We start from the raw sequence: 15,178 nt of genomic DNA on the forward strand, positions 1-15,178 counted from the left end.
AGACTTCTAAAAGGTGGTTTTAATCCAAAACCTAAACAGGTTGGCTATTTACATATTTAAATAGTTTTTTTTTTCGAAATTTTAATATTTTTTTCTTTTACTCTTTTAAGTCTAAAATTGTTAACAAAACGGAATATCCCTGGTATCACTATAAAAGATATTTTAATAATGTGTAAATATAAGTTTCTGTGAAAAAAATACATATTTAAATTAAACAAAGTAAATGAATATAATTAAACCCAGATTTATTTACCACTTTGTGAATTGTGCCCTTAAGCTCAAACTGTACAATTATTTAGAATGGGCCGCTTTACACGGGTCTTGTAATTTTGACAACGATTGTTAACATTTTGTTTATAATTTTAAAAAGTATTATTTCCTCTGTGAACCCTTTGCACGATTTCAGTTCTATCCAATTTATTTAGCAATAACGGTTTTCTGATTTACTTCAGTAACGGTAATTGAACTTAAAAGGTATTTTAGCGGTAAAGGTAGTCAAACTTGGCGATAATATTAATTATATAAAAGAGTAGCGTTACTGACTGACTGATTCATCATCCCACAGCCCTAACGACTAAACCTAGAATCATGAAATGTTGACAGTGGATATGTTTTTAGTTATGTAGATCGATTAAGGATGGATTTTTGGAAATTTGTAAATTTAGGAGTAAAAAGGGAAAAACACGGGTAAAATTGGTATTCTTAATTATCTTACCTAATATTAGTGATACAAGAAAATTTTTAAATACAGCTGTATCTACTCTTAAAATAAGCAGATGGGTGTCTGGTGCTTTTTTGAAATTCGCACTTTTAAGGGGTAAAAATATGTAACAAAGGTGATTTTGGTACCTTTTTTAGCCCTTTAAAACTTTTTCACTAATAAACAAAATAAAGTTTTTGTAAATATTTTGAATATATCTTCCAAAATTATGAGACACCTGTTTCGTACTTTTTTAAAATGCAGTTCTTTTTCGGTGTGAAAGGGAGAAAACTGTATTTTTGGTACTTTTTTGTAGCACATTAAGATTTATTGAAGTATGTATTCCAATTAAATTACGAACTAACTCTGTAATATTTATTGAAACAAAATTTTTGCTATTTTACTGGCGAAAAAAAAAAATGTATCAAAAAGGGGAAAAACCGGAAATTAAATTTTATTCAAACTCATTAAGCCAATTTTTATAAAAATTTGAAAAAATAGTTTATTTACTCACACAAAATAAGCTATTGGTATATTATTTTGGAATTTGGGTACTAAGGCCTATATAGAACCAAATTGGAGTAAATCTTTAAAAGGTAGAATTTATTCCAATTTTGGAACTTTTTCTTTCTTCAAATGATACTCTTTGTATGTTATATAATATTAATTCAAAACATATGATTATTAAACATCCTCATTGATTAAGATTCTTTAAGAGAGAACCTTTTAGTACTTTTTATCGCATAAATGGTACTTTTTGAATTTTCTAGGAACATAAATTGAGAGAAGTTTTTGTACTTTTTCGTTTTTCAGATGGTACTTTTTGATATTTTTACGATATTGAACATAGAAATATAAAATTTACCATGTAGGGACCCTAGTGAATGAGAATCTACTGAAAGGGACTTTTGGTACTTTTTCATTCATCAAATTATAAAAACATAAAAAAAAACTTTTAATAAATTTTTATTTTCTATAAAGGTAAACAAATTTTCTATGTATTTAATTTGGTTAGGGTAGCGAAGCACCCAGGGTATTCTAGTTCAGCATAAATCTATTAAATGAGTAAATTTTGTTTAATCAATTCCAAAATGTTCGATATATAATAACCTAACTCAAACTCAATTTATACGGTAATTAAAATTATATGAGGATCGGTCCATAATTGACTATACCCCTTATATAACCACTATTAGAGAAAATAATATTATGTTCAATAAATCATTTAAAAATTTTAGTTTTATTATGATAAATTTCGATAGTCTAATCTATGACTCTATACCCTATGCCTATATTCATAAAGACCTATAGGGCTATCTTCTCCGAAATTCACTTTATATGATTCGACATAGACAAATATAATATTCTTATTTGTTATTCCTTAAAATTTTGCTAAAAGTCAAGATTATTAGTTAGCCTACTTTGAAAATAAGACCGTAAATTAAAAACGATATAAATGATATATTGTCAATAACCAGCATATAAAACATTTATACGCTGCGTTATTCATAAAATGACTAAGTCAATAACCGCATTAATATTATTATAATATGAACAAAGTGGTTCTAAAAATAGGTATATTAGGGTCCTCTCTATGGTAATAAGATTGATCAGAATATAATAGGGCATATGGTCTTGTCTATGAACTAATATTCATTTCTAATCTATGAACTAGAAATCTATGTACACTAATCAATGGACTAGTCTATTGACTAGCTTCTGATCTAGTCTATAGGGTAGTGCATGAACTTCTTAAAAAACGTGTATATAACAACTAAGGTAAGGTCTACATCATATGGCTACCAGGACACTCGGGAGTAGTCGGCAACGAAAGGGCGAATGTAATAGCTTTAAAGGGAAGGTAGCTCGAGGTAGCTAACCTGACGAACGCAGAACCATTCGACGCAACAAAAGCTGAATTAAAAATATGGGTGAGAGAATCCCATAAGGCCTCTTGGAATAATGAAACGGTGGGTAGAACCACAAATATCCTATGGGGTGACACTGATGAGAACAAGACAAGAAATCTCCTCAAAATGGGCAAGTCTGAAGTTAGTATGATGGTACGTAATCTGAGTGGACACACAAGATTACGAGCACATCTATACAAAATTGGACGTACGGATTCAGACGAAAGTAGAGCATGTGGAGAGGACAGTGAAACTCTGGAGCACTTTCTTTGTCACTGTCAAGCATTCGTCGCAGTTAGATCCAAGTATCTTGGAAGTGATATTATTCCGGAAATAACATTCCTGACTAACACTGATTGGAAAGTTCTTAGGAATTACGTCCAGGAAACTGAGTTACTGAACACTGAACAATGTTTTTTTATGAAAAGGAGCGCACAACAGTCCCGATAGTGGCCTCGTGTGTTGAATTTAATCGCAATATTAGTGTTGAAGGGGCCTTTGTATAGGAGTTAGGGTCATCAAGGATTTTATAAAGATCAAGGATTTTATGCCGTGATATAAATTTATTCATCATAGGTTCGTACTTGGGCAAAAAAAGTATGCGTCAAATTTCATCAAAGTTCTTTTTTTTAAACATAATAGAGTCAGCCTAATTAATATGCAATAGGATTAAAAATAACGGATTCATTGCAAATCATTTCTCTTGTCTCATTAGCATTTTTCGTTTTAATAAGTATATACTAAAATAAGTGAATGTACGGAACGTAAATTAAATTATAAACCATATTATTATAATTTTAAAAAATGGTCAATAATTATTTTAAGTTAATACTATTAATAACATTGCTAATAGTACCGATGTACTGTTTAAAATCTAAACTTTCCAAACGTGGAAATTTAGAAGTGCCCTTGAATTGTGAACATTTCGATCACAATAATAGATGTATTCATATTTTTAAAAAACACTATAGTACCTTTGATCCTGAACATCTGAATAGAAATAAATTAAGACCATATCCAAGGGTAAAGTATTATTATTAATGTTAAATCAATACCTCGTAACTGAGATTTTTTTTCGAACATTAATTCTTACTAATGTTGGGTAAAGATCATTAGTTGCAAGGTGTAAATATGGAACTATTGAAATATTTTATATAAAATAATATTTATTAAAGAACTATTTTTTTATTAACAGCAAAAATTTATTAAACATATAAAAGAGGTCATGAATGCCGCAAACCATTCTTCATGGTTCAAGAAAAATCCCTTATAAAGTATTTCTCATTGATATTTTTGTTTTTCTATATTTATACTTATAATAATATTAAAAATGAAATAAAGAAAGCAAAAAAAAGTGAAATGAATATATTTGTTCTCTCTTTACTAGATACAAGGAAACTCAATAATGTGGATACCAAGTTACTAGCAAATAATGAAAATTTTGAACCTTGTTTCTAATTTAATACAAATCGGAAATTGCCCATATAAGTCTGCCATTCCGTTTGTAATTTCCACAATATAGTTTTCTGACATTATCCTATATATATATATAAAACAGACTGTTTGTTTGTTACGCTTTCACGGCAAAACTACTGAACCGATTTACATGAAATTTGGACCGCTAATAAGGAACAATAGGCTATATAAGATCTTGATCGGATTACACGCTCTTTTTTACGCCCACTTTTTATAAAATCATTATTACACAGAGATTTTACAATCACAATATGTAAAAACTACTTAACCGATTAACCTGAAATCTTGCATACCGATAGGTATAAGCTTGAAAAGAACTATAGGCTATATATAAGAACTTGATCCGATGCCACGCCCCTTTCTACGCCCACTTTTTATAAAACTATCCTTTTCTATATCTTACCCTATAATTATATGAAAGAAAAACCGATTTACATGAAATTTAGAACACTAATAGTTCTATTCTAAAATGGAACAATAGGCTACATAAAATCATGATTTGACATCATGATTCTTCTTATGCTCACTTTTTTCTATATAATTGTTATACAAAATTTTCATTCGAGACTTACAGAAAACTACTGAACCGATTTACATGAAATTTGGTATAACGATATCAAATATCATCAAATTGTTTTGACAATTTCAGCCTTACCAGACGGTCAGACTTACATGGCTTAATCGATTCAGAAAATGATTCTTAACCAATTAGTATACTCAAACGTAGTATAGTGGTGTAGGGTAAAGAAAATAAGTTCCGTGGCATTAAGATAAAACAATAGAAATGCTGAAAATTATTTAATTTTTTTTTTAATTCAGCAATTATGTAATGTCTCTAACTTAAAAATATTTCAGAATGCAAAAATTACATTAAAACTCTATTAATTACACTAGTAAAGTAATTTCATATCATGTGACCCAACACAATTTTTTACGAAGTTTGCACCAAGGTACTATTGGATAGAACTGCCGGACTTAGAGGAGGTCAAAGTTGGACATTTTGGTCACACATGGTTTTATTCAAATTAGTGCAAATTTTCACCTATTGGTCCTAGCAAAAATGATTCAAAGGAGCTCAGATAGGTGATTTTTCATTGTTTCCAAAAAAAATGTATTATTTTTTTTTTTGGTGCAAATTTCATCAAAATCTGAAGACATCGATTTTAAAAGTTGGGTCACTTGACACGAAATGAGCCATATGTATATTTTGGATCCTTAGGGATAGCGCAGCCGATTAAGCCATGTCCGTCTGTGTGTCGGTGTGTTTGTATGTCTGTCCCAATATCTGTTGAATCAATTTTCTGAAGACCCCAGATATCTTCGGGATTCAAATATTCAAAAATTCCACAAACTACGGAGATATGAGCAAAATCCATGCAAAATCTGTATACTTATTTAGTCATGCAAAATTTATTTTATCATTACGATTTAATTTTTTTATTCTTATATGTAATTATATTATTCATCGAGAACAGTCGTATTGAAATTATTTTATACCAATATAAATAAAATATTGACTCATACTATATAAATATTAATCATGATTCTATAAAAACATTTTGAAGACTGAAAACACATCAAATAAAAGGTCATTTGGACATTTCTATCGAAAAGTTTATTTTTGTCACATCACATCATGCTCCATAAACTGCATATAATAAAAAATGGGTAAAATAGTGCAGTTGGGTAACAATTTTCAAATATTTTGCTTAAAAACTTATTTCTAATTCAACCTATTTTTTCTACTTATAAAAAAGTAATTTTTAGCTTTAATTTTTTTAATTATAACTTATATTTAATTTCGTTGTTTAAAATATTAAAAACAGCAACATACACTCCGAGCAGATTACACACATACATGATGATATATATAATTATCCAATAAATTCAGCATACCATGATTTCTTCTTATCTTTAGTGGTTTTTATACCCTAATTAAAGAGAAGTTCATATTTTTTTTTATTTCATTACAATTATTTTTTTAACTTTACCTTTGGATAAGGATTTAACATCTTCTTATCGAATGTTTTATAAATAGAGTTGGGTTGTTTGTATACACACTTTTCTTCACTCTGATCGACATAATCGCAATTGTTTAATACTTTTTTTACAGAACTTTTTACGTTATAATTTTGAACTATTTTAAATATTCCTAACAATAAAATTATAAATAATAACGAAAAATGTTGTTTAAACATTTTTTTAATGTGCAATTTTTAAATTTAAATAATAATAATAATAAAACGTTTAGTTACAGCTGAGATGATGTATCGATAGAGACTAAGTATATAAATTGTAGCTATAGATTGATATTTTATACAAGTACATACATATACAGATGTGTTTAAAAATAATATTATTGCCGTAATTGCAGAATGTTAGATTCAATAAGCCAACAACTGACGCTAGTGCTAGAATTAACATTTTGTAGAATGTATCGTTAAGTTGCAAATACCATTTGGGAACTTCCTTATTTTATAGATTTACATCTATTCTTATGAATAGATGTAAAAAGAACCACTTAAACACGAAAAATTATCTTAACGTCCTTATTCGTCTTCAGCTCTCTAGCCCCTACCATGGCAATAGAGAGACTGAGGGAATTGACTACATATATATAAAAAAATGAATAATCGGTTTGATTTAAGATATACTTGTTTCGAGATCAAAATAATGCTGATTTAAGAATATAAGAGATTCAATTTATTACAAAATTAACTTAATTTGAGCTCGATTCCTACTTGATTTCTGACTTCAAAACATTTCAGCAAAGTAATTTACAAACATATAGTTGAATTACTAATTTATAATATGGGCAATTCCATACGATTGTATGTGACATTCGCACGCTTTCAGAGTGGTATAGATTTTGTAAAATTAGGAGTACTTGGAAAACCAATTTTGTCATTCTGTTCCATTTAAAGAATACTATATTTGCAAAAGGAATAATCCCATTCGGAACCTTGTTTTCCAAAATATGGATTAAAATATGGCGATATCATACGTGAAAAAAACCTAAGTATTTTTAAAGTACATGTAAATATTAACGAAAATCTGGGAATTCTGTGGGTGTATCTTTTTTGTTTTAATTTCTTATACTATGGGACATTTTTTTCATTAGTAATCCATAATTTTTAAATAAAAAAGAAATTAATATAATTTTATAAAAAAACATATTTAAATATCGTACGTGACACATCGTATGTGACAGATTTTTCTCCTGATTTTTTTAGGTTATAAAATATATATTTTGGAAATATATGCATACACACACTTCTACAAATCAAAAGGAGTAGGAAAGTGCAGTCGGACATGGCCGACCTATATACATGTTTAAGCAATTTATAGATAAAATAAAAAACTGGAGTTATATGGCGACTAGGGTCAAATATGGACCAATCCTCATAAATTCTAGGGTGTGATTTTAATTCATATAAACTTATTTGTGTCCAATTTTATCATAATACTAGTGATTAGAGGTGAGTTACGGACGTTTAAGTGTTTTTCTGAAATTAAACTTTGAAATGAGGTCCAATCGTTATGAAAATCGGCATAAAGGTTTAGGCTTATAAACATTTTAGATCTGCCGATTTTTGAAGGGATAGTATTATAATTAACAGAATTATGAACAAAAAGTGATATTTTCAATTCCGTTTGTATGGCGGCGAGGTGTAAAAATAGACCGATTTCAAAAAATTTTCAACAGTCTTCGTCTTTGGTGCTACAAAAGATCATACACCAAATTTTGTTGAATTATCTTTAAAAATGCAGCAGTTATAAGGGTTTTATTTTTTCAGTCGTGGTTTACCTTTTCATGGAATTGCCCATATGTAAAATATGATGATAACAACGTTCTCTTGGTTCATTTGCCACGATAATTAATTAATTTTTCTACAAAACCCCATTTTTAGTTTTACACTTTTTTTATAACTATATTTAATTTATTTGTTTAAAATATAAAAAAAATGTCATGCACTCCAAGCTGAATATATATATGGGTAATTTCATGTCAAGGACCTAACTCAAAAAATCGATTTTGACGAAATTTACACCAAGGTAAGTACTATTGGATAGTAGGTCAGACAGGTCTATCGGCCTAGAACTGCCGGACTTAGAGGAGGTCAAAGTTGGACATTTTAGTCATACAGGATTTTATTCAAATGAGTGTAACTTTTCAACTATTGGTCCTAGCAATATTTGTCCAAAGCAGTTCAGATATGTATTTCTTCATTCTTTAAAAAAATGTTAATTGAAAATAAACTACCGATAATTTTTTCTATAAGATACTAATGTTCCCACCGAAAAAAAAGATTGGCTCATTATACCATTTCTCATAATTATGGAAAAGGGACCTTTAGACCTGGTAACATATTGACGTCAGCACAAAAAATTTGAGAAATGGTATCTTACAATTTCATTTTCGTTAGAAACATCGGCAACTACCACTTTGCGGCCTCTCTATTATACACATATACATATTATATACATACATACATATATATAAACTATTTTATCGAAATTTTGTGTTAAAATTTTAAAAAAATCTATTCGACCATAATATTTTTATGACATGAATATTAAACTTAAAATACTAATTTTATCCCCGTAAGCTTTTATAGTAAAATATATAAAAAAATATATTTATTAAACAAAATGCTAATACATACAAACACCCAAATATTTACTTCGACATAAAAACATAAAATCACAATACTAAAAAGCTGAAAATAACTTTAGACTCTACTTGTCTGTCTAGTTTAGTAAAATTGGCATATAAAACTAAAAAGATATTATTGCCCCCTAAAAACAAACTATGTCCATGATTATAGCATATGAGGATTTTGGAAAAAACAACGACAACAACAGGCTAAAGTTTAAAAGGATATAGCAGGATATGAATGTTTAAATATAGGAGTGTGTACGGATTTTAAAATCTACTCGTTTTTATATGAATATTTAAGTGAAAACTTAATTTCACGCTTTGTAAAATTCATAGACAAAACTACAGGCATGTATGGGTACTAGTTTAGGGAGTGTGAGTGGGTGGAGAAAACAAAGAAAATAAATATTAAATACAAAAAACAGGACCTTAAGGCACGCATAAACATATTTACTAAACATCATACATACATACACATACGTATATAAAAAAACATAAACAAATGCATGCAAAACCGTACAGGATTTAACAAGATAATATGGCATATAAAGAGGAAAATGTATAAAATACTTAAAACATTCTACTCTATTTTTATGAATGACAAACTACTCTTTTGTACTTAACAAAAACGATCCAGAGAAACATATATTATCATATAGAAAAGGAAAAACCGACATCATAAAATAATATAAATTATTGAACATAAACTTGTTTTTTTCTTTCCCCTAAAAAACTTCTGCTTTACTAAGGAAGGACAATGAAATCGAATTTGTTTTTTTGCATCCAAATAGGTTGACTGAATAGTTTTAAAGGTATTCCTGTGACAGAAAACAAAGTATTTAAATCCAGTTTTAGATGCAATGAAGCAAAATCGGTCCACGATTTCACCTATACCCCAATGAGGAACGGTATAGAATATATCCTACCCTTTCAGAAAACTAACAACACAAACGAATTTTATAGGAACCAAAATATCATTACCAAATTTTATGAAGATCGGTTCAGAATAGAATTTCCTTTATCTAATCTATAGACTAGACTATAGACCAGAATATAGACTACCCTATGGACTAAAATATAGAATAGAGTATAGACTATACTATAGACTAGAATATAGACTAGACTATAGACAAGACTATAGACTATATACTTACTATAGACTAGACTATAGACTAGGACTAGACTAGACTATAGACTAGACTATAGACTAGACTATAGACTAGACTATAGACTAGACTATAGACTAGACTATAGACTAGACTATAGACTAGACTATAGACTAGACTATAGACTAGACTATAGACTAGACTATAGACTAGACTATAGACTAGACTATAGACTAGACTATAGACTAGACTATAGACTAGACTATAGACTAGACTATAGACTAGACTATAGACTAGACTATAGACTAGACTATAGACTAGACTATAGACTAGACTATAGACTAGACTATAGACTAGACTATAGACTAGACTATAGACTAGACTATAGACTAGACTATAGACTAAACTATAGACTAGACTATAGACTAGACTATAGACTAGACTATAGACTAGACTATAGACTAGACTATAGACTAGACTATAGACTAGACTATAGACTAGACTATAGACTAGACTATAGACTAGACTATAGACTAGACTAGACTATAGACTAGACTATAGACTAGACTATAGACTAGACTATAGACTAGACTATAGACTAGACTATAGACTAGACTATAGACTAGACTATAGACTAGACTATAGACTAGACTATAGACTAGACTATAGACTAGACTATAGACTAGACTATAGACTAGACTATAACTAGACTATGACTAGACTATAGACTAGACATAGATAGACTATAGACTATGACTAGACTAGACTATGACTAGACTGATAGCCTAGACTATGAGACTAGGACTATAGACTAGACTATAGACTAGACAGACTATAGACTAGACTAGACTATAAGGACTAGACTATAGACAGACTAGAATATAGACTAGACTAGACTATAGACCTAGACCTAGACTATAGACATACTAGACTGATAGACTAGACTAGGACTAGACTTAGACTAAGACTAGACTAGACTAGACTAGACTAGACTAGACTAGACAGACTAGGACTAGAAGACTAGACTAGACTAGACTAGACTAGACTAGGACTAGGACTTGACTACTAGACTAGACTAGACTAGACTATAGACAGATACTAGACTAGATAGACTAAGACTAGACTAGACTATGACTAGACTATAGACTAGACATAGACTATAGACTATAGACTAGACTTATAGACTAGGACTATAGACTAGACCTATAGACTAGACTATAGACTAGACTATAGACTAGACTATAGACTAGACTATAGACTAGACTATAGACTAGACTATAGACTATAGACTAGACTATAGACTAGACTATAGACTAGACTATATACTAGACTATAGACTAGACTATAGACTAGACTATAGACTAGACTATAGACTAGACTATAGACTAGACTATAGACTAGACTATAGACTAGACTATAGACTAGACTATAGACTAGACTATAGACTAGACTATAGACTAGACTATAGACTAGACTATAGACTAGACTAGACTAGACTAGACTATAGACTAGACTATAGACTAGACTATAGACTAGACTATAGACTAGACTATAGACTAGACTATAGACTAGACTATAGACTAGACTAGACTAGACTATAGACTAGACTATAGACTAGACTATAGACTAGACTATAGACTAGACTATAGACTAGACTATAGACTAGACTATAGACTAGACTATAGACTAGACTATAGACTAGACTATAGACTAGACTATAGACTAGACTATAGACTAGACTATACACTAGACTATACACTAGACTATAGACTAGACTATAGACTAGACTATAGACTAGACTATAGACTAGACTATAGACTAGACCTATAGACTAGACTATAGACTAGATTATAGACTAGACTATAGATTTGACTAGACTATAGACTAGACTATAGATTTGACTATAGACTAGACTATAGACTAGACTATAGACTAGACTTAAAAAATTAGATACACATACATTCATACATAACTAAAACTAGTTTTGAAACAGTTTTACTGATTTACATACTACATATTATTCATTGTTCGACAAGAAAACAAAGAAATCTGAAGTAGATACAAACATATGTAAATTAAAAGGTGTAGGCATACTTATATAAAATTTTTATCAGCCATATAATAGAGCATACATAAATACAAAGAAATTATAGTAAAACAAATAATAAAAAGTCTTCTACTACATATTTATTTCATAATATACGCATCCAGATATCTGGTCCTTTTATTTGAAAGCACATACATACATTTTTATGTACATATATTTAGACATACATTAGCATTGGTAAAAGTTGTAATGTATAGTATTACAGTATATGTATGTATAGAGGAAACAATAAACAATGAAATTTGTTGCTTACTTTTATGAGTTTGTGCTTCTTTAAAAGAGCAACCCAAACCAACCAAACAAAATATACTTACATGGTCCTTTACTGTAACTCGTATACACATATTCATTCACTTGTAAATGTTCTCATTTCAACATCAAGTCTTTCATAAATGTACCCTACTCAATATATTGAAGTAATTATATTCAGTAGGCGTTTCGTTTATTTCGATAATTATGAGGTTTCTCTCTAAAGTTCATCAACAAGACAAGATTATATTTTCCTTTTTTACTTTCTTTTGGACTAACGAAGAAACCTATTAATGATGTTTGAACTCGGCCTAATATTTCAAATAGTTCTCTACAACCGCACCTACTGATTTTGGGCTTTTTAGCTCATAATTATATCATACATACTACTATACGTATCATCGGCAGAATTAAGGTTAGGCAGAAATTATACTGCTGATTTTTGTATTGGCACCTAAGCATTACAATCACAATAAACATTAATCCCTCGACCCATATTTTTTCCTGTCCTCTCTTCAGAATATCAGTTTTTCATCAATAAATTACCTATATACAACATTCAATATAAATGTTTTTTTTTATAAAAAAATTATAAGTTTTACATTACACTCATTACTGGGGTGTCGTATCATATTGTCGGCCATGCCCGAATATACTTTTCTACTTGCTTTACTTATTTTAGTTTTATTTTGCCAATTTAGTGTCTTGCAATTTTCCACATTGTCTTGTTTGTCATGAAGTAGGATTTATCCATTACATACCCACACATATTCATACATAAAGACTTATATCTAGATATAAAAAACCCACTAGTTCGACAAGCAACAATTCACTTTTCATGATATTTTACTTATATATAGTCAATAAGTAATTTGACGATTGATTCCCTCTAGATTAGAAATAGTAATTAGTATAAGTTCGGATATGTCGAATTCTATAAGAAAATATGTGTCGTTAATTTAAAATTAAATTTCGATTTGAACCGATCATTACAGAATTTAAAAACAAACTGATTAATTTCTTAGATAAAATAATTTAAAAGCATTGGTTGACATAAATGGGTTTCCTTAGAAGGATCCCGTTATTCATTATAATTTCTTAGAACATGAAATCTGATTATAGCTGCTGGATAATAAACGTATTTATGATTATTTTAACAGAATTCCGATTAGCTATTTTTATAAGGTTTAGGTGGAATCGTAGTCCAATTATTCCTTTCCAATTATCAATTTAAATCAATCCTCTATCAATCCTAGACTATAGACTAGACTATAGACTAGACTATAGACTAGACTATAGACTAGACTATAGACTAGACTATAGACTAGACTATAGACTAGACTATAGACTAGACTATAGACTAGACTATAGACTAGACTATAGACTAGACTATAGACTAGACTATAGACTAGACTATAGACTAGACTATAGACTAGACTATAGACTAGACTATAGACTAGACTATAGACTAGACTATAGACTAGACTATAGACTAGACTATAGACTAGACTATAGACTAGACTATAGACTAGACTATAGACTAGACTATAGACTAGACTATAGACTAGACTATAGACTAGACTATAGACTAGACTATAGACTAGACTATAGACTAGACTATAGACTAGACTATAGACTAGACTATAGACTAGACTATAGACTAGACTATAGACTAGACTATAGACTAGACTATAGACTAGACTATAGACTAGACTATAGACTAGACTATAGACTAGACTATAGACTAGACTATAGACTAGACTATAGACTAGACTATAGACTAGACTATAGACTAGACTATAGACTAGACTATAGACTTTGAATGATCAAGGACCAATATATCGATGTATTCGATCAACAGATTAACAAAATCGGTTTTTATGGTTGTCTCAAAGATATACAATAATGGCTCCTTCTAAAACTGCTGGGTACATAAAAACATTATCTCTATATATGTATGTATGTGTTTATCTTCATGCCATTGTATAAATGTATTTGTTGAGGTCCTTTTTATACTCATTTGCTGGAGGATAGTAAAAATTACTTAGTACGACTATAGAATAAGAATTATTCCTTTCATTTAGATTTCTCTATTGTTTCTCCAGTTTATTGTTGTAATTTAGTAATTTCATATTAATTTATTTCATATTTATTTGTTAAGTGTTTCATTATGTTTTATGTAAATATAAATAATTACGATTGTACGATTTAATCTTTCATTTTGAAGTTGGAAGTTATTTTTTGTTTTCAATGAAGTAAGTAAATGAGAATTTAACATTTTGGATATAAACTATTTAGTCTGGAAAAAAGAATAAAAATTTTTCAATAATGTTGCTGCAATATGGAAAAAGTCCATATTTCGTAACAAACTAATTTCTTTAGAAATCGGTTCAGTCCATGAATTATACATATATTTTGTTCTAAATTTGTTTAATGGTTGGACCGATTTCGACCCTTTTCTGCTTATTATGGGGAAATAATCATAATATATGATTTTTCAAATCTCTATACAAGACTCCATATGATGTCTTCTAAAAGTTCTACTTAAAAAGCTACTCTACTATTCTTTATGCAAAAACTTAAAATTGTTCTGTTGAGAAAGTTTTTCCTATTTGCCACAACTTTGTCATAAGAATTATATTTATATAGATTTTGTGATAATAAGTCCATGAATAATACGTATATTTTTTTTTGTTTGGTTGGTTTAATGGTTGAACTGATTTTGACCGTTTTCTGCTTATTAAGGGAATATAATCATAATCTTTGATTTTTCAAATCTTTAGACAAAAACTTCAGAAAGCTCTGCTGGAAAAGATCAGCAGCCCTAGACTACTATGCTTTATATAATAACTTAAAAAAGCTCTGTTAAGAAAGTCTTTCCCAGTTGCAACAAACTTTCAATCCATTTAATTTATTTTTCTTTTTTTTTTTTTGTTTGTAAATCTACAGGCCGTCCGATTTTACCCGTCT

Source organism: Lucilia sericata, unplaced genomic scaffold (assembly GCF_015586225.1).
Source record: "Lucilia sericata isolate MDLA Ls3-8-SP2 unplaced genomic scaffold, ASM1558622v1 Contig001416F_arrow, whole genome shotgun sequence".
NCBI lineage: Eukaryota > Metazoa > Arthropoda > Insecta > Diptera > Calliphoridae > Lucilia > Lucilia sericata.